Here is a 21,036-nt window from a genome sequence, read left to right on the forward strand (position 1 = left end):
TCAAACTTTCAGTACACCGTAAGCAGACAGTGGCCCTTACTCACTCAAAGTATGAAATCACTCTCGTTTTTGGTCCACCCATGGAAACAGGAAAACTGTGTTTGACATACTGCTTCTAAATGGAGAAGAATCAAAGGTCTATGAATCTTTATTTAGCCCATAACTGACCATTCAAAATTTGCCTCCATATTACCCCTAACATACCAATAAGTTCCTCAAAATATAAACTTCACCGAGTTTAGTTTATCCAAAAAAAAGAACTGGAAACAGACCTACAACTTTTTTGAGCAATTTTAGTCACACTAATAGATTCACTGTAATAATCCACATACTGTAATCACTACATTTCAACTTTTTCTTTGAAAGACAACAAATCTCATCAAATTCAGCGCAGTGGTTACGAAAATATTTGATTTTTTCATTCCTATGTACGAGGGACATTCTGAAAGTAAGTTTCATAATTTTTTTGAAATAGAACATGATATACCAGGTTAAACAAACAACTGCCATAAGAATCCATGCCTGTTGCCGGATCAATGACGGAAGGAGGTTCATCAGAGGAGGAAAGACGCATGCATACAGTGCTGAAGAGAGAGAGAAGCAGCAGATCAGTGCGCCCGAGGTTATTCGAGCACAAATCGCAATGGCAGAGAGATGTGTACTGACAATGTGGTCGCCAACGCAAGTGAATGCTTTTATCCCGTATGAATGGACACCTGTTACCTGCACTGAAATGCACTCTCTAGCGACGGCACTTCCAAAACAATGCTGAGGTGGAGCAGGCTGTGTGACAATTGCTTGCATCATTGGGCACCGAGTTTTACCAGAGTGGTTTCTTCAAACTGATTGCCTGCTACGACAAATGTCTCAATGTCCGTGGCGACTATGTGGAAAACTAGTGCAAGGTGTATAGTTCAACAGGATAGAAAGTTGGGTGAGTCGGTACGGTAACATAGTTCATGATGCCAAGGTGTATCTTTTTTTTTATAGTAACGTTTCCACATTATACAAGTGACGAAACTAACTTTTAGAACGTGCCTTGTATTTAGATAGTGCCCCTGAGCTAAACTTTACTTTCTAGCAGTAATACTGTGATATCTGTAAGGGACATATAAAGGACAACAGTCTAGTTTTTATGCCGATTAGTATTGTGATTAGCGGAAACCAAAGGCTCGGCAAATGAAAGAATGCGTAAAGTAAGTTTTGTGAAAACAGGCCCTGATCTTGTGGTAACATCATTAACCACGTATTCAATTTCTGAGTGATTCAGTTATACAAGCAAAACAGATTTAAGAAACTTTCATGCAGTTTCATGAGCAGCAAGTAAGCTTATTCTTTAAAATTATTCTTTCAACAAGGGTATGAATTACTCTATAAAATATTGTAAACCATAGAGTAAGAAGTATTTTCAAATATTTTGCTTTAACTTCACTGATGAGGTTGTCCTGTAAACAGAAGTTGGAAGGCTGTAAAATGTAGTATGCAAATAGTATGACCACATGACCATGGTTTAAAAGCCACTGAAGTGTAATCAGGGGTCATTAAATACAACACTGGTACAATTCTCGAGAACCAAATGCAAACACTGGCACTACAAACAAATTCAACTTTCCTTCCACATACATCACATTGCCACCCATCGGTTCTTAAAACCAAAATCTTACTCAACATACCGTAGCATTTCACTTAGAGGTGCTGTTCAGTGCGCGTAGACAACAACGCATATTGTAATGTTTCACCCTCTATATCTAAAGTTTTGCGCCACTTAACTATAACCTGGAATGCAAAACAATTTAAGCTTAAAGTTTGATACTTCAAATATGCATTTCTGCCATGCACATGTGAAAAAAATTAAACATAATAAAAGTGACCGCAATGTAAAGTATGTAGGCAATTTATCTATCTTTTCCTTGGTTGTTCCACATAGGTATGGAGCAAGGTCAAGTGACATTGCTTGGTTCCAATGCTTTATTTATTTGAGATGCAGTGCTGGAATTTTTGGACAGGAAACCTAGAGAAGTAATAAAGAAGGTCCCACTGCCTCTGCCTTTGTACGAAATGGATGTAGAGCTGTAGAAAATAAATGTGAACATGGCGTATTTATTGTAAAGCGTATGTTTATATTGGACTACATATCATGGATACCTGCTTGTAGCTTGCATTAGCACTGACAACACCAGACACTGGCTAGCTTGCATGGTGGCACATGCCAGCCACGCACTTGAGCAGGGTGCGAAGGCCAGAACGTTTTTTTTTTTTTTTTGTGGACAAAGTGTCTTTCTGAAAGAGAAAGTTGTCAGGTGTCTTTAGTATTTTCACCAGCTGTACACTATCAAAAAAGGTCCTCTTGTCCATTCAGTAAATATGTGGTCATCTTTAGTCCAAAACAAATAGCCTTGCGCAAGTTGGGTTGGAAACTGCCTCAGACTCGTTTATTTTTCTTCATTTACATGTGCAACATTTTCTGGCCTTATGTACTGGTTGTTGTGAATATGCTATACACCAAAGTTCATAAAAATTTAGTCTTCACAGTAAATACTGGTGGCACTCGATTATGAGGGCAAAATGAAATTAAAATCACCTGCAATAATTTTTTTCTCCCATGCCCTTAATAACTTCGGTGTCAAACGCATAAGTCAAAAGTAAAGGGGAAAAATTTCACAGCTTAGTCAAGAATCTGTGAACACCAGTCACATGACCAAATGAATGTTTACAGAAGGAATGCTGAAAATTAGTCATGACTGTCAATTGAAGCAGAATGCTGGATCCTAGCATTTGTATTTTTTATTTTTCTTATATGAAATGACAGGTCAGAGTCATACACAGGTAGGAATATTGTCTAGCAGAGCAGCTTAAGAAATAGTAAGTGCTTCAACTCGGCTAACTCCCACAAAATGTGCACAAAGAAGGCTGACAAGCTTCTATTCTAAAAAACTAGTATAGCTTTAAAATCACATGGACGCAGTCGTCTTGTGGAATTCTCACAGTGGAGTCAACTTCCCTCTAGGTAATATTACAAGAAACCATATGGTTGAATACGGAAACCTCTCCGTGTAGTTTAGAAGTGACCTGCTATCACAAACAAATTGATCAACCGATTGATGTACAAAAGCTCCACGCCCCTGACCTTTAGGGCTTCTCCTCAGTGTGACAGGACACATGGATATAGAGTTTCTGATGCCACGAAAACGAGGCGCCGCGGTGGGTTCAGGAAAAAGAACGCTCTCATGTGTGGCTGCGTACATGGCATGTTAGATTGGACTTCTGAGTGAATGCTTGTGGGCACAGGTGGCACTGGTAGGGACGCGCTTTTGTATGCATGCGCACATGCCTCTTCAGGCTCGAACTGTCACGGAATGCGCTCGGGCAGGAGCGACACTTGACTGGGCGTTCGCATGTGTGGGTGCGGACATGCCGCTTGAAGTTTGAAGCAGTAATGAATGCCTCAGGGCAGAGGTGGCACTTGAATGGGCGCTCGCCAGTGTGTGTGCGTTCATGTCGGTTTAAGCCAGAAGCACAAGTGAATGCCTCAGGGCAGAAGCGGCACTTGAAGGGGCGCTCGCCAGTGTGCGTGCGCAGGTGTTTCTTCATGTCAAATTTGTGGCTAGTCTTGTAACTGCACAACCGGCAGCAATGCTGTTTGCCACGCACTGACATAAGCGAGTCGTACTGCTCCAGTGGCCCTGATGACAAGGAACCTGCAAAGTCACAGCGAAAACATGAAGACGATGTGAAGAAAGTGTCACACATTTGATCGAACTATAATGCTACATTAGCAAACGAGAAGGGTTGCCACACTTGTAGGCAAAATAGAGGATAATCTTGGTCTACCGAACTCACATATTAATCTTGTGGCATGCACACCAATGCAGTACATGTCTCACACAAGTTCCTATATGTCTATACGTAATAACTGTCCTGAATAGAAACCCCTGCTCGCAATACATAGACATTGGATTTGGCACGCAATTTTGATGTTATGCCCAAACATTGATATGACTTTGCATATGTGGCATTGCATTACACATTGACCTATTAAACTAAGTACAGTATGTTTCTCTCGTATATAATTCATACAATGCAACACAACAATGGCATCAAATCATATTGGAACACATGAAGCATATCAAATCAAATATAATTATGAATGAAAGAAAATAATATGAAATCACATGAAAAACACGAAACTAAAATGCACAAACACAGCATTTACAAAGAAATGAAATGAATAACACCACATTTGTCGGCAGAGGACAATATTGCCAGATTTCTTCACATTAAACAATGGACTGCTTCTCTCTGAACATTTTTCGTGATCCTTTTTCGTTTCTCTCAATGACACTAACACAAACATGCCCAAACTGCAGAACTGATATATACTATAATATAGGAACATATCCACATGACAGAATATCTTGACAGAGCTACGTCCTCTGCTGATACATTTGCAGCCTGCTTTATTTTTTTACACTGATGATAGCATATCAGACAGCAAAAGAACTTCTTTTTCATGATTTCAGCAGAGTGACAGGGTAGCCAGTAGGTTTGTCATTGCGCTTGGTCCATACAGTAGAAAAGCACAGTTGGCAATCAGTAAAAAAAAAGTTATAGCAATATTCATGATCAAAATCGCAAGTAAATCACACATCAAATTGCTGCATCATGTAACACACAGCAAACGAACGCATTCTTTCTGAGATCAGCCTATTGAGATAGATTCCTGCAAAGTCCAAACAAAACAACTTCTTCTGTGTCTTGTAGGAGGTATGGACACATCTGTAACAGCAGAGAGATCCCTGTTAGGACCAACACAAACACAAATACATCTACACAAGCTTCTTTTCCCTTTGTATAGACAAGAATGTTTGGGTTGGGCCATGGTGCTACACTTAAAAATTTATTACGATATCATATATCTATAAAGAACAATTGTTCATGCCTACTGCATAAAAGCGGAATGTATTGCACCGGTGCTTCAAACAGAAATTATTCTCTGCAAAGAGCCTTCATCCCAATGGCTCCTTCGCCAAACACCAAGTGTCCCAATGCTCCTGCCAGTGCTTATTCAGCACATCAAAAGTTTTATCACTGAGTACTCGTGAAGGCTCTCCAACTGACACTGAATATGGCATCAATATATCGCTACTTAAAAGAAAATTGGTCCTCAAACAGGAATAGACTTCTGTCACTTAGCATGCAGATGGAACAAAAACACTCATCAATGAGAGCGTTGTTTAAATTTATTCAGGTTATTTTCATCAATCTTTTTTCAGTTTGGTGAGAACTTGCCATGTTGGAAAGCTACAGCCTAGACAAAAGCTTCATGTGCTACCAGCTGGCATGAACTTCCACACTATACTTTTCGAAAAATGCGCTACATGCATTACAAGGTCACACGAGATTTACTTTTCACGGGCAAAAGCATGACATAATGTGATCCACAGAATGCCCAAACCGGGGATAGCAACAGCCGTTGCTATTGCTGTGCTGGAAACACCCGCCGATGGGACATACCTGCAGCCTAGAAAGTGGTGAAATGTACACGTTTTGAACAGCACAATGTTCCTGGCAGTACTATCCAGTTCATGTCAATTACAACAGTATATTTCAATGGCTCGTTCCTGACCCAAATGCAGCATATCTTTTCATTGTCTCCACTTAACCATATTCTAGTAAAATCCAGAGCACATGCAACAGTGCTAGGTTGGCCACAATAACCTAGCTGTGCTCCAACAGGCTGAGAAGGTTGGATAGCATTGTACTGCAATACGTATAGGCGCTGCCTGCTCCTTCAGAGATGTGCCATTCTGACAAAAAATAAGTATACTCTGACTAGAATGATGGTTGAATCAACAAAAATGGGTTGCCTCTGTTCTCAGTGTGTGAGTATCCCTTCCCTGTCTGTCAAAAAGATTTATTGTTTTTAAGTGCAGAATAATCAGCACATGGCCTCAAGTCACTTGAGTGTAATCATTGCTTTTATGTATACATCGAGTCTACGGTCGTTACAACGGACCTGCATACTACAGACTTTCGAATATAATGGACCCCATATTTCAACCTTAGTTTTCTCTACCTATTTTAATTATGCAACGAGGTTCGCTCTTAATGGACCGCTCGACAACAGACTATCGGCTACAGCAGACCAAATTAGCGCAATTTTCGTGAAAATCTGTCGTATAAAACAGACTTTTGCCATGTAGACACGTGCTGACAACTGACTTGCGAAGGTGAGCCGATTATCACGACTCAATATGGCGCGCACAAGGAAGGGAGGCGGGGTGCAAGCGCACCGTCTTCTTTCGCAAGCGAGGCACAAGGGGACGTGTGGGAGAGTGGGTCTACTCTGGCGGCTGCTGCTTACGGCACGGCCACACGTGAGCAATATCTTGAAAGCGATCTGCGATGTGGACAAAGTGTACGAATTGAAGCTTCACATCTCGGGCGAAACTGCGACTTTGTTTGTTTCCTTTACTTAGGGCATCCATCACTAACTATTTGCAATAACATTGTTACACATCGGGACCAACGTTTTGGAAGCAAGGCGTTTCAGATATAAAGAACATCAGATAAAATGAACATATTTTGTTGGATTATCAGGGTCCGTTGTAACGAGAGTCGACTAAATGTATGCACTGACACCCTGTTTCAAGTTAATTTGTTGAAATTAGCGCATGAGTTGTATCCTCTTTCTGTCCTTGTTTCTTGTGCTTCACTAGCGTTCACTTTTTTGGACTTAACCAAATTTCTACCCTTCTGTTATTTTTCGTACAATTCCACGAGAGCAGCACGAGAGCAGCAGATTAGTAATTTCACATGTTACAAACTAAGCAAGCAAAGTTTTAGTCAGTAAACACAGTCACACAATACATCACAACGGTAAATCCAGAATAAATCAAACTACTATGTCATGTAGCAGGACGATCAAGTAGAGACTTAAGATATGGATTTCTGGCAAAGCCTGAAGCACACATATTTTTGGATGCTTTGCAGGAGGATAGATGCATCTGTGGTGACACAAAAAAGATCACAGTTGAAGTTAGCAAAAACAATAATACTACATTCACACAAGAATTTCCCCTATGTATCAATAAACATACTGAGGGGAGGGAGACAGAGGTACATTAGCAATATAATATCATTTATTTACTGCAAACCATTATTCAATAACTGCAAACCTACTTCATAAGACTGATATATCTTTTTTTTTCCTTCTGAGCCCAAATCTCTACCTGCCCACAGTTTTCATTACAATGGCCCCTCCACAAAACACCACGTCTCAACATATTCTTGCCAGCACTCTTTAAGTTGATTAAAGTGTGACTGGTGGGGACTGCTGAAGGCTTTTCTACAATAACTGAAGGTGACATCTATTAAGTACTTCAATAAATACTCCAGAAAAATGGTTGTTGAACAAGGTAATGTAGGTCCCTCCCTACGAAACACAAGACTTCTCAACATGACTCAAAAGGTATATAGGCATATTGGTATAATATGCCTATATAATTTCAGAATATAACATTCAGTTCACATTTGTGGCAAGAGGTTTTCAAAAACATCTTGAAAACAACCATTTCGAAGAGCCTATTTCGACATCCTTCCTTTTGACCGTGAATGCTTCCTTGTAAATTGCGTTTTTAGTTGACAGAAATATATAGAAAGGTTGAAGTTTAATTTAGTTTCTAAAAGGTTGTATTGCCTCCATTCTCCACACAAAGTAAAGCCCATACATTTAAACGTGCTTGGAAAAATAGAATTCGTAAGTTGCATGAACATGGCTATCTAGCAGATGCAATAAAATATGAACAACATGTAATTATGGTAGGCAAGGAAAATCTACATATCCTATAAGATGAATATGACTGTGGAGAGAACAGAGGTCTTATGCCATTCTAGAGGGTGTTTTTTTTTATACAACACAGATTTTTTAAAAAAAGGCTATAAGAACCGCAAACATGTACCTAGGGAAGGTAGACATACTTTGCCAATAATAATGTGAGCTTCAGAACATTTGCAAACAAAAATTTATTAATTTACTTTTCTATAAGTGCCTCAAGGGCAGTTGTATACATGGTGCATTTGAAGGCTGTGACATTTTAATGCAGCATAATTTTTGAAGATCGTTAAAATTGCACCTAATTCAAGATATTTGTAATTAGATTTCAATGGTAAATCCAGGCAACATAGAAACCAAACGCCACGGGAGCATGGGAGAGGCATCCCTGCTATCATATCAGATTGAAATTCCCCATGATGACAAGGGTGAGAAAGTTTGAAAATGAATCTCTAGGCCATTTGCAGCAGCTGCTAATACGTCACGCTTAGCCTGGAAGGCACGTACGGCTGTAGGTCGGGTCAAAATTTGCCGCAGCATGCTATCCATTCAAACTTCGCCCCACACTTCTAAAATATCTCAAATTATGTTTTTTTTTATTTCTAAAAAATGGGCATGCCATAAATTGTGATGCGCTAGAAGTTTCCCATATAAACAATTGCCCTCATGTTAACAATAAAATCAAATTGTTGTTAATTAGTCTTTTCGATTAACTCACACAGAAAAAAGTCTTTCCGCCCCGCCATAGAGCTTCTATGTGAAAACGACAGGTGTCTGACGGTCATAGCCTTATTATTATAAATCTGAATTATCTAAAGAAAAGCACCCTGTATATCTAGATACATGTAGAGATTGCTAGTTTGCTCACACTTAGTCTAATCTTATGCGCTTAATCAGAACATACGTGCTGATATCACATTACACGATGTGTAGGGCAAAATGGGCATGCAGGCCAACACAGGAGTCTTAGCCTTCTCTCCCGTCTTACATACCCCGTTTTCGTTACACATTAAGTTTATATGTCTGAGGTTAGTAATCCTATGAGTCATCTGATAGTTGTTTTTTCACAGTCGCAGACGGCTGCAAGTACTACATCAAACTTCGGAATCCCAGCGCATAGCAAACGCAGCGAGGCGTGCCTGTGTTGAGCTACGTATGCTCCCACTATTCTATCAATTCAACGGGGCTGATTTGGCCTGCATTTTCAATGGCTAGATATATAATGCAATGGAGATTTGGTGGGATGGTATTCCTTTTGTTTAATAATGCTCATTGGCCTTCATAGCTTATGATGCTGCCGAATGGCTGGATATTACTGTGACCGAGACGCACAGCCTGCATGGATGTACTTTCAAGAAAGCATAAATGCCAACTTCAAAGTGCCAAAAGTGCAAGAATGCACTCCAGAATGGTTGTCAAGGTTATAACCCTTCACAAACTGAGAATTTTAACATCACAACAACATGTGTGTATCATCTGCATCTTTTGACACACTTGTTCAGTGAGCTCATGTTTTGACAATGTGTGTGCATGTATGTGAAAAACAGGCAATAAAAGAAAGGGCCTGCTGCTGCTAAAAGTTGTCAGAAACTTCCCTGAGGAAGTTTTCTAGACCTCTAATAATGTGGCATTGCCACAGCTAGAGGAGATTTTCAAGAAGTGTGCGTGCAAATAATGTTTCAACTGAGACTTCCTTGAGAAATTTCGCTTATCCATTACAGAACTATTTTATAAATTCTTTAGCTGTTTCTCTGATAAGGCGCAAATAGACAATGATACCAAGGAAAGCATAGGGGAAATTAATTGTAGTTTTTATTGATGCAATGAAAATATATTTCAGTCAATAAAAGCTGCAAATAATTTACCTTTTTGACTTAGGAAGTGCAAAATAACATAGACAGAGGAAAATAAAACACATACACAGCGCAGTAAAAATTTACCTGGTGCTTTCCTTGACGTCATAGTCTGTTGGCTTCTTATGATTGCAACAAATAAAAATCCAGCTCCTAGTTTCCTTTCATCTTCTTCTGCAGCTATTTCGGTGTTTTATGGCTCGAACATCAAGGTTACTGTTGTCCAAGCTTATTTCAATTAAGACTTTCCTGACTTCATCACTAGCCGAGAGTTTCAAGAGAAAAAAAAAGGAGACTTGCAATGTTGTAATGCGGAAGCCTGCAGCGCCAGGCATAGCCTATACAAAAGCTTTATAAGACTCGCACATAATCATACCTGCCAAGTTTTATGTGTTTATCGTAACGTGCCAGACGTTAAGTGGTTGTTTATGATTGTTGCGGTGACGCCAATAACGTTACGATTTCTCATTTACGCCCAGGTTAGGGTAAGGCTGATTTAAGCCAGGGCAACGCTCATATTTAAAAAACACAGACACTGCCTGCTGAAAATTTATGAGCATAATTGTTAGGTCTTGATCAATTATTCCACTCTAACCATAGCAGCTTCACCAACTAATAGAAGTAATGAATAAAAATGAGGAAAAGCCTCTTTCCTAACGTGAAAGAAGCCCGTGAATACACGCAGTGCCTCGAGTGGCCAGTCAAGCAGTTGTGTCCAGCTATGTGGAATTTGCATATCTTTAAATCTTGGTGCCGCTATGGGCGCTTTGTGTACGTTCACGCACTTCTTTCACTCTCGGAAAAATCTTCCCTTCTCATTACATGTTCCGCCCATGCACATTTATTTTTCTTGATTTCAACTAAGATGTCATTAACTTGTGTTTGTTGCATTTTCGACGGAATAATGATGCGCTTTGAACTAGCTGCTTGATTTTTACTGCGGAGTAAAACTGTTTTGCTTTACCGGCAACCTTAGTTTCAGTGCCTTCATGTCAGTTTATTAAAAACATGCTTATGTAGCAAGAATTCAGTAATAAAAAGCTGTATCAGAAATTTTTCAGTTGCTCTACAATTTTCTCATTGACACTTTTCATCTAGTTATAATATTAGAGAAGCTGATTAAGACCAATTATGTAATTAGGCAGAATACAGAAAAACAATCTCAGTATCTCCAAGCGACGGCAAACAACATGACTTTGGTGCTGCCCAGCTACATGGCATTTGCATATTTTAAATGTTTCGTGCACGTTACATGGGACATCCTGTATATACAGCAGATGCTCACACAAGGTCAAAAACAACAGCCATACAACAGGACAAGTCTGTACACCTAACATGATATAAAATATACATGTTCAAACAGGACATGAGTCATCACTCAGGGCATGAATGTTAAGACATAACAGCGGACTAGAATTTTCCTGTCTTGCATTGAAGGTGTTTAGCCAGGTCAACGAGCTCTACTCAACCACTCCCGGAACTTTCTTAGCTGCACTGTAGACACACTTATAATGCCATGTGCTGGTTTCATTTTCTTTTATGTTTACATGCTCTAAACCCTCTCAAGACCTTTCTTTACAGGAAATGTAACTGCACTGACACTGTTCCATCACCACTGTTTTTTTATATGTGCGCCCAGAAATATTTATTTTGTTTATTATTGCTTTTCCTTTTTCTCCTTAAAGGGAACCTGGAATGATTTTGGCAATCTTGTACAACGATACTGAGTTGTTAGATCATTAACTGATGCATCGAAGTGCTCTGTGTAAAGCATGTAATTTATTATAAGGTTTGAAAAATGTATATCGCTGCCGATTGCAGCACTCTGCTTGATGGAATCTTCAGCCGCACCTGCGCATATAACATAAATCACCCAATTGACGATGTCAGTAGAGCGAACTATCCGATTGGCTGCCCAGGGCGCGTCGTCGATTTTTGCCACCTTTATGGTGAACAAATGATGTTCGTAATAGTTGGAATGTTAGTTAAGTTGTTTCTATAAAAAGAAAATAACAGAAAGAGAATGCACAAGAACAACTTCTCACTACACTTAAGTACTTCCGGCACACCGCAAGCGTCGTCTGCTTGAGTGACAACGTGCTCCATTTTGCAAGAGCTCCGCGGTCAGAGTTGGTCTCAGTCTTTTCGCGAGCACAGTTGTAAGGTCGTTCTGAATCTTTGCCTTGGTTAAAGTCATGTGAGCATTCTTTTTGTTTGGTTGAAGTGCGTGCTTGCTCGACTTCTCTGGGGTCCACTCTGTGTTTCTTTATCTGTTGCATTGCAATGTTGTGCTCTTGGCTCGCACCCGGGCCGCTTCCAGAGAGCGCCTGCTTTGGAAAGGTGGTGACCGGACACTGTTCGGCAAAAAATGGAACAGCAGGTGTTCTCACGTACTGGTTGTGGCGAGCCCCATAAATCGCGCAGCAAGCCGCTGCAGTGGCCCCTGGAGAAGGGAGTCTTTTGGGAATGTTTGGGTTGGGCCGAGGCAGCGCGGGCGGCTTGGGGGGTTCAAGCGGCGGCCACCACCGGTGCAATTTACGCAGCCCGGACAAAGGGTCCCGCGGTTGGGGGTGGGAATGTACGCGGCTGAGTGGGCAGTGTGGTCTGAGTCTTGAGTGACAATGGACCGATCTTGTCAAGTGCCCGATCGGAGCGACGGACTGCTCCGAGGTTTTTGCTCAGCTGCATTCGTTAACGTGAACCTTCTTTCATTGTTTACTATATACTCAGTATAACCGCTAATGTCTGTCCATAAATAAATTCTGTTCAAATTATTAATATCCAGCATCTTTAGTCACGGAACAGCGAAGCAGAGAACAGTGTAGTGACTTAGGAAGAGCTGAGAACAAACGAAAACAACAAGAAAGAAGAACTCGGCAGACGAAGAGAGAGAGAAAAAACTTACTACTATGATTCAACTTTGTTGCGCAGTGGACTGCAAACGTAGCGCCTTGAAATATGTCAAGCTATGACATCATGTCCCTCTGCAAGGCAGCAAACTAGCTGCAGCTATCCAATCGGCGCCAGGATTTGCGGCCGTCACTTTACGCCGGACGATTACTCATGCAATAGCGTTTAGGGAGTATGGTATTAGGGTAAATGCAAATGCAAGGGGACAGGGCCTGGCCATTTGACCGTGTCGTTTCACGGGACGAGCAGAAGCACAAATGTGAATGGTCTGCACGGTGCAGCCACCTGGTAGCACAGAGCTCAACCACACACAGTAGCAGTGACGAAAGGTATTCTTTACTGCTGGAGTAAATTTTTCGCACGAGTGTGATCATTAACACATTGTTTTTCTAAATGTTTAAAATGTTTTGCACATGGTTAGAGCAATATTAACTCTTTTTTTTGGCTGGTTAAGCTCTGCACCGATGGGTGGCTGGACCGCGGAGACCGATTAGGCAGCTCACGTATGTCTATGCTAAAGTTCCTTCATCAGTTTGAGTTTTTGCCTCCACCATTCCATCGAAACACCCAGCTCACCTGTGGTTACCGGAATACCAGACCCGTTCGACGCTGCGACAGAGTGCTCGCAATGCACGCTGCTTCGATAGCTCTCGCTTGAGGTCGACTGCCTATCAGCTGGCGGCGAGTTTGGAGAGGCTTCATGCACGCGCTCCTAGAGAACCGAAAGTCGAAAACACGATGTGACATCATGACGCAGGGCCACTGAAGGCGGAGCTTAGCCCCAATCACATGGTGAATTAGTTCAGGAAAAGATGCAGGGCTATGGAGGAGGGTAACCTTTCATCGTCCGTAGCTCTCTTAATATGAGACGTTTCACACAAATTGCTGTGCGAATGATTAACTTCAGCTGTGCCCTACGCATCTACAAAATTTGTCCGAACCGTTTAGGGTCCCTTTAAGTCAAAATGTATGATATCTTGTTATACTATGTAATCAATAAAATAATTAACTAAATTGTAATGAAGAAAGGAGAAAGAGGCTGTCCCAATAAACGCCTGGTTTTTCCTTCCCTTCTACATTTTCCTCTCTGCTTTCTGGTGTTTCCTCTTCACAATGAAATTAAACTGGAGCTGAATTAATGGAAGGCTACTATTCTTGGGGGGACCAAGTGGGATACTTGAAAAAGGCCTGCAGAAAAAGAATTTATAATTCTGAGTTTTTATGCTCCAAAACCATGACCTGATTATGAGGCACGGTATCATTGGGGACACCAGATTATTTTGGCCACGTGAAGTTCTTTCTTTAAAGGGACACTAAAGGAAAATGTGAAGTCGGGCTCATGTGATAGTGCTCAAGAATCTCTAAGGAATCAATTTTATCACAAACACAGCAATGGTAATCCATAAATTAAGGTAAATGCAGGACACGATTAAAGACTTCCATGGGACATTCAAATACATGCCCAACGACAAAGGCCCTTTTCATTTAAACTCTGTCGATAGTACTCAACCACTCATCCTAAAAACATAATTGTATTGCAATATAAAATGAAAGAAAATACTACTTGTCCAGTTATATTTCATTTTTAGAAAAAACACCTCACTGTGATTACCCTTGACAACAATGCAGGTGGCCGAAAGGTTTCATTTTCGTTCAACTCTGCGCCATCCACGCTTTCACGTTTGAGTAGCTTCATTATCGTGCAGTGCTGCTCTGGTTTTGTTGGCTCACGAAACTTCAACAAACTGCAAGTAGCAGAAAATTCAACTTCCATGTGATGCCATGCAATGCCAGAATGGTCCACGCCACAAGACCAAAAGCAGCTGCAGCAGTGAATCCACTGCTCTCTCTTAGCTCGGTTTCTCCATGGCCGCGTGTTTGCATTTAGTGCAAAAAACATACCACGGCCTGTTGGGCGCCGCTTTACTCACCGACGGTAGTCACCAAACCATATGTGGCAAAGGGCAACGATGGCGTATGCAACATGACAACTACCCGGTTGGGTGACGAGAGACGAACTGCGATAAAGGTATTCAGACCTTTCATATGAAATTTCCTCGTAAACTAAGTCTTTTCTTGGCCTGAAACAGGCATTACAAGATTTCTGCAATGGTACTTATAGAATTCACGTTGACTTAGTATTTGCCTTTAGTGCCCCTTTAATGCGTACCTAAATCAATGAACACGAAAGTATATGCATTTTGCCCCCCCCCCCCCCCCCCCCATATCAAAACGAATCAAACCCAAATGCTACTGAGGATGGTCAGAGAAGGCTACCTGAGTGCTACAATAGGAACTGCTTACAATCAGCAAAACTTATGGCACATGGTTGTAGTGTTTGATGAAGACTTCAAAAATACCTCTGACTACACTCAGGAAAGGAAACGCAGCAATTTACGTGGATCCACAGTACTGACTACTCGTTATTAGTAAAAAATACAAGACTAGGACACATCTGGCAAAGGCCTGATGCTGAATGAATAACGCAAAGGCGACAGTCCCATCAATATCGCATCTACAGATTTGCCAGCTGCAGTAAATATGGACGACGACTTGGGTGTTCTATTAAAGGAAAAATTGAGACTAGCACGTTTCCTCAAGGAACCAGTGCCGTGACCCCTTTTGGCAAGAAATATCTCAATAAAATAATTCAAATTTATCCACAAATTGGAGGAGGCACTAGCATGTTACAGTACTGGGAAGCAAGAATGGAACAGCGAGAACTGTACAAGAAATCTCAAACTGCTGCGGGAGTGGCTCCCACAGAAGTTTGCACGAAGTGAGCATTGCCCACACTGAAACACATTTTATCTCTCCAATGGTTGCACATTTTTTCCTCAACATATTAGAAAGGGTATTACTTAAAAGAGTGCTCCCACAATATGCTTTTGTTTTAACTACGACTTGTAGCACATAAAGAAACCCATGCATGATTTTTGTTTTCATTTTAAGTCTTACTACGCAGCTGAATATGACCCTACAGTTTCCATGCTAAAAAGCTTATTGAAGTTTGGGTATAGGCTAGTTAGTATTCCATTGCAAACATCACTTACAGTACGTACGTATGTACATATGTATGTATGTATGTATGTATGTATATATGTATGTATGTATGTATGTATGTATGTATGTGTGTATGTATGTATGTATGTATGTATGTAAGTAAGTAAGCACTGCAAATGAAGAAAACTTATGCTGTTTTCCAGTAATTGTTCTTTGATCACACAAACAGATATAAACTAATTCCGACTGACTTGAACATTAATTTTTCTGTCCCAGAGTTGAACTAGAGATATGTACTGAACCGGAACCAACAAAGTTTTGGCTTTACACGTAGCTTGTTGCTGCTTCCACAGTTTCTGAGGCTGCTTGGTATTACCTTGGCAAAAACAGTACAAGTTTTTAATTTTACACCCGCACATAGACTAGTGTGCACATGCTACTGTTTATAGTCTCCTCTGTCTTTCTTCGCCTGTTAAGCACCACCGTGTGACTCTTCAATCTCTTTGTCCCGAGTAGAACTTGCAGTTTACATCAATATAGCACGACTACACACTTCGGATACAGGAGACGGACTTTCGATCTATAAAAACAATTATGCCAAGTAGCTTTATGCATAAGCAGTAAATGCCTTTTTTTTTCCCAGATAGAGATAGTTTAACAGTGCTCAATTATTGAGTAGATAAGATTCAGCAGTGTGTATGTGACTCACTACACATCCATGTAGCCACACTTATTCTACCATACTCCAGTCTGGTGCTGCTTGAGCCACGAGTAATGTGCTGTCAAGGATGCTTATAGTGAAATCAGTTTAACGAAGATATTGGATACAACAACGAGCAGCCTTTTGTATCTTTGTATCTGTTCCATAGGAAAATAAACTGCTTACTACAATGCCCCTAAGCCATGTTATTGCTGATAACAATGAAATCTGGCAACTGGGTGCAGGCACCAAAAGGAAAACTAATGAAAAATCCTCTAGGGATAAAAAGCACGGGCCAGGTAACCCCATCAACCTTTGCGCCGTGCACCTCACAGAGCTTGCCTTTATCGCTTCGTCAGCATTGAGTGTCCCTCTCCCGACTCCATTCCATCCTCTGGCTGACGTTGGAGGGGTGGAAGGGATAATAATAATAATAATATATGGGGTTTTACGTGCCAAAACCACTTCCTGATTATGAGGCACGCCGTAGTGGGGGACTCCGGAAATTTTGACCACCTGGGGTTCTTTAACGTGCACCTAAATCTAAGTACACGGGTGTTTTTCGCATTTCGCCCCCATCGAAATGCGGCCGCCGTGGCCGGGATTCGATCCCGGGGTGGAAGGGAGATGGGAGAGGGATGACAAAGGCATGCCATGTGAGGTGTGTAGCACAAAGGTGGGTTGGTGAAAAAGCTTTATAAAAATTAAAATCTGGGGCTTTACGTGCCAAAACCACGATTCGATTATGAGGCACGCCATAGTGAGGGACTCCAAATTAATTTTGACCACCTGGGCTTCTTTAACGCACACCCGATACACTGTGTACAGACGGTTTTGCATTTAACCTTCATTGAAGTGTGGCCACTGCAGCCGGGAATATATATTGTCACAGCCTAGTAGGAGACGGGAAAGTAAAGGACGTATGAAAGAACTTTATCAGAGCAGTCAACGCGACGTCGTTGTCTCTGTTTTTCTACACGCACGGTACTTCAGCGTCGTTTTCATCGCCTGGCACATACCCGCAGCGATTATATAGGATGTGGCATTTGCCCCTCCTTTAGGAGAAAGGCATCGTCCCGATGCACCAACCTCCGAAGGCTGTCCACAGATGGTGCAAAGTTGAATGTCATGAGGAAAATTATGGCTTCATACGAAGCATATGCACAACCTCGGCAGATGCCGCCGGCGTTTGGAGCAGTTATGGCTGTCGGGGACAACTTCCTAATTCCCATCTATTCCACACAACTCCACTTCCTATTCGTTAATGCAACACTTCTTTTCTATCGTTGCGTCGATCCCAGCTTCACTTAATATATTTGTCCTCACGTCCTCACTACGTAGGTTAGTGCGGGTTTACACACAGTTTCCTCAGATTCAAGGATATACCGCATTTGCCGTGGACTATTACAAAATTAGAAAATAAGGTGCCCCAAAATCTAACCAGCACCCTACTTTTCATGAGAAATGCGAAGCATGCCTCTGATTATTGCAATCACTAAAATGAAAAATGAAACGATCATACGTTACCTTCAATATTCACACAATGTCCGACACTCAGCAACGATGCACAATACGTAGTTGTCCGTACTTTTTGCAATGATTCCGCAGACGTTGCGACCGGAGTTGTCGGCCGCACCTCAACTAACCACTTTGCGAACTCTTTCAGCTACGCGCACAAGTATCCGGAAAGTGAAATACGTGTTGTCGCCCGCTGAATATCTCAAACCCTCTTTTTGTGACAAGATTGAAAATAAAACTGGCGCCCTGCAGCGGCGTCGCATCCAACATGCGCATCGTACGCCAATGCAATGCCTCTTGGCTGGATGGATGGACGTTATGAGCGTCCCCTTTGGAACGGGGCGGTGGCTTGCGCCACCAAGCTCTTGCTACTATGCTGCCTAATATCCTACCTAGATTAACCAATGAAAAAAAAAAAAAAAAAACACTATGAACTACCACGTCCAAATTTTCTGATACCCTATTGCGAACTGTGCTTTTGTACGTCTCCGTCTTTTGTCGTTTCCCTACTTTTCTTCCACCAATCCTCCAATCGCCTCTTACTGATGTCTATTGCGGACCTGTTTGCTTTACCACTGCTCCCGCTGAACCCAAGGGCTTCAAGGAGGCCAGCGGTGCCTAAATCGACCGCTGGATAGACGTCTTCACATTCTAATAAAATATGCTCCGTCGTTTCCCTAGCTTTACCGCAGCAAGCACATGCTTCTTCTTCCTTCTTATATCTCGCTTTATAGGTGCGTGTTCTAAGGCATCCCGATCTCGCTTCGAAAAGTAATGAGCTTCCCTTTGAGTTATCATAAATGGTTTCTTTCCTAATTTCGTTTTTTCCCCTTAAGTAGTTACTCATGGCAGGTTTCTTTTCCATTGCCGCCACCCATGAGATTAATTCAGCCTCTCTGACTTTCCGCTTGACCTTCTTTGTTGCTGTATTGCCCACCCCACAGGCCGCATACTTGCTCGTAAGCTTCCTAGTTCTTTTCCTCCACTGTGAATCAATGTTTTGCCTGTACAGATACCTGAACACTCTCCCAGCCCATTTACTTTCCTCCATATTCCTCAGCCGTTCTTCATACTCAATTTTACTGCGAGCTTCCCTCACTTCAAGACTAGTCCAGCCCATATCCCCTTGCACAGCTTCATTTGTAGTCTTCCCGTGAGCGCCCAATGCGAGGCGACCCACTGACCTTTGGTTTCCATTGAGTCCTGATTGTACCCCTGATTTAAAGCAAACAACCACATTTCCAAAAGTAAGTCCTGGAACCATTACCCCTTTCCACATACCTCGGAGGACCTCGTACCTATTGTATCCCCATAGCGCTCTGTGCTTCATTATGGCTGCATTTCTCTTCCCCTTGACTGTTATGGTTTTTTCCTGTGTTTCCATATATCTGTTGCCTTCGTTTATCCATATACCAAGGTATTTATATTCTGTTACCCGAGGTATTTCTTGGCCCTGTATCTCCACTGTCTGTTCACTGTTTTCATTGAATACAATAACAGCTGATTTTCTAACACTAAATTTCAAACCTAAATTGTTGCCTTCCTGTCCACAGATATTAGCCAGACGTTGCAAATCACTTTGCTTGTGTGCGAGCAACACAATGTCGTCCGCATAAAATAAACCTGGGAGTTGCTGCTCTATTACTGTACCTGCCTGTTTGTATGAGAGATTAAACCCGATATTACTTCCTTCTAGCGCCCTCTCCATCCTCACCATGTACATCATAAACAGCAGCGGGGATAAAGGGCACCCCTGCCTCAGTCCCTTGTTGATATGAACTTTCTCCGCGCTCCTCATCCCTTCCCATTCAACGCAAACAGTATTTTCTAGGTAAATCTCTCTCAAAAGCTGTATACAATTGTTACCTAAGCCTTCCCCTTCCAGAATATCCCACAAAATGCTGCGGTCTACGTTGTCGTATGCTCCTGTAATGTCCAAAAAGGCCACATACAACGGTCTGCTTTCTGCTTTTAATATTTCAATACACTGAGTAAGAACAAACAGGTTATCATCCAAACGCCTACCTATTCTAAAGCCATTCTGAAGCTCTCCCAAAATGCCATTATTTTCTGCCCATGCTTGAAGCTTTAATTTGATTGCCTGCATTGCTAGCCTGTATATTACCGATGTAATGGTCAACGGTCTATACGAGTGAATTCTGTCTTTCTCCCCCTTACCTTTATAAATTAAATTCATTCTACTTTGTCGCCAACTGTCTGGTATTCGTCTATCTTTTAAAGTTTTTTCAACTGGTTTCACGAGAGCTTCCTTACTTTTTGGTCCCAGTTCATTTATCAGCCTAACGGGAACCTCGTCTAGCCCTGTGGCTGTGCGCTTAGGAATTTTCTCTTCCGCTTTCTTCCAGTTTAAATTTGTAAGCACTAGCTCCTTTCCCCCTTGGGTCTCTTTCATGCTCTTTTTTTTCTTCAAATACAACCTCGTCCTTGCCTTGGAAAGATTCGGCTATTACTTTTTGGATGTAATTTATTGCTGCTTCTCCTTCCAGTCTGTTTTCATCTTCGTCTAGGATATGTTGTTGTATTGTTGTTGACTTCCTGCCTAATAATTTTATGTGATTCCAAAATATTCTAGGTGCGGCCTTCTTTTTCTCACGTATTTCTGACAACCAACTTTCACTTTCACCTTTTAATTTTGCTTGCACCAGTATTTGTACCATAGACTTTTTCTCCCGGTATATTTCCCATTTACTGGTTACTTCATCCTGTGGCAACTGCGCCTTCTTTGCCGGCCTGTGGTCTCGAGATGCTTTCTGTCGTTCGGCGATCGCTTCTCGTATCTCCTTGTTCCACCAGCTTTTCGGTTTCTTTTTTCCTTTCCAATGAACATGTTGTTTCTCTTTCCGTATTTCTGTCGTTACTACACTTAGAAGCTCACCATATTCCCACCCCTTACTTGGCGACTTGCCAATTTCTTCCTCCACTCTAGTGACTATATTTGCTATTTGTTCAGCGTTCAAATTTGGACTGGCCATTTTGCTTTCGTTGCTCTCTTTCCCAACTACATATCCCATTTTCAAAATGATGCGTTTATGGTCACTCCCTATGCTGCTAAACCCTTCCTCATCGATGACCATTTCTCTCAACTTATCATGAATTCCTTCTGTCATCAGACAGTAATCAATGGTCGATTGCCGGTTGCCCACTTCCCACGTGATCTGTCCTTCACACTTAGGCCCTGTATTCACGATCATGAGGTT

At 41.6% G+C, this 21,036-nt stretch overlaps 1 long non-coding RNA gene across 1 annotated transcript; it reads right to left on the reverse strand.

The window, feature by feature from the left end:
• Positions 1 to 12,893: 12,893 nt before the first annotated feature.
• On the reverse strand, positions 12,894 to 18,495 carry LOC142557117 (uncharacterized). Its single transcript, XR_012822715.1, has 3 exons — positions 17,828 to 18,495; positions 14,529 to 14,615; positions 12,894 to 13,309 (listed from the first exon to the last, which is right to left on the reverse strand). It is a non-coding gene; the product is annotated as an uncharacterized LOC142557117 (long non-coding RNA).
• Between the last annotated feature and the right edge of the window lie 2,541 nt (positions 18,496 to 21,036).

This window comes from Dermacentor variabilis, chromosome 9, assembly GCF_050947875.1.
Source record: "Dermacentor variabilis isolate Ectoservices chromosome 9, ASM5094787v1, whole genome shotgun sequence".
NCBI classification, from domain to species: domain Eukaryota; kingdom Metazoa; phylum Arthropoda; class Arachnida; order Ixodida; family Ixodidae; genus Dermacentor; species Dermacentor variabilis.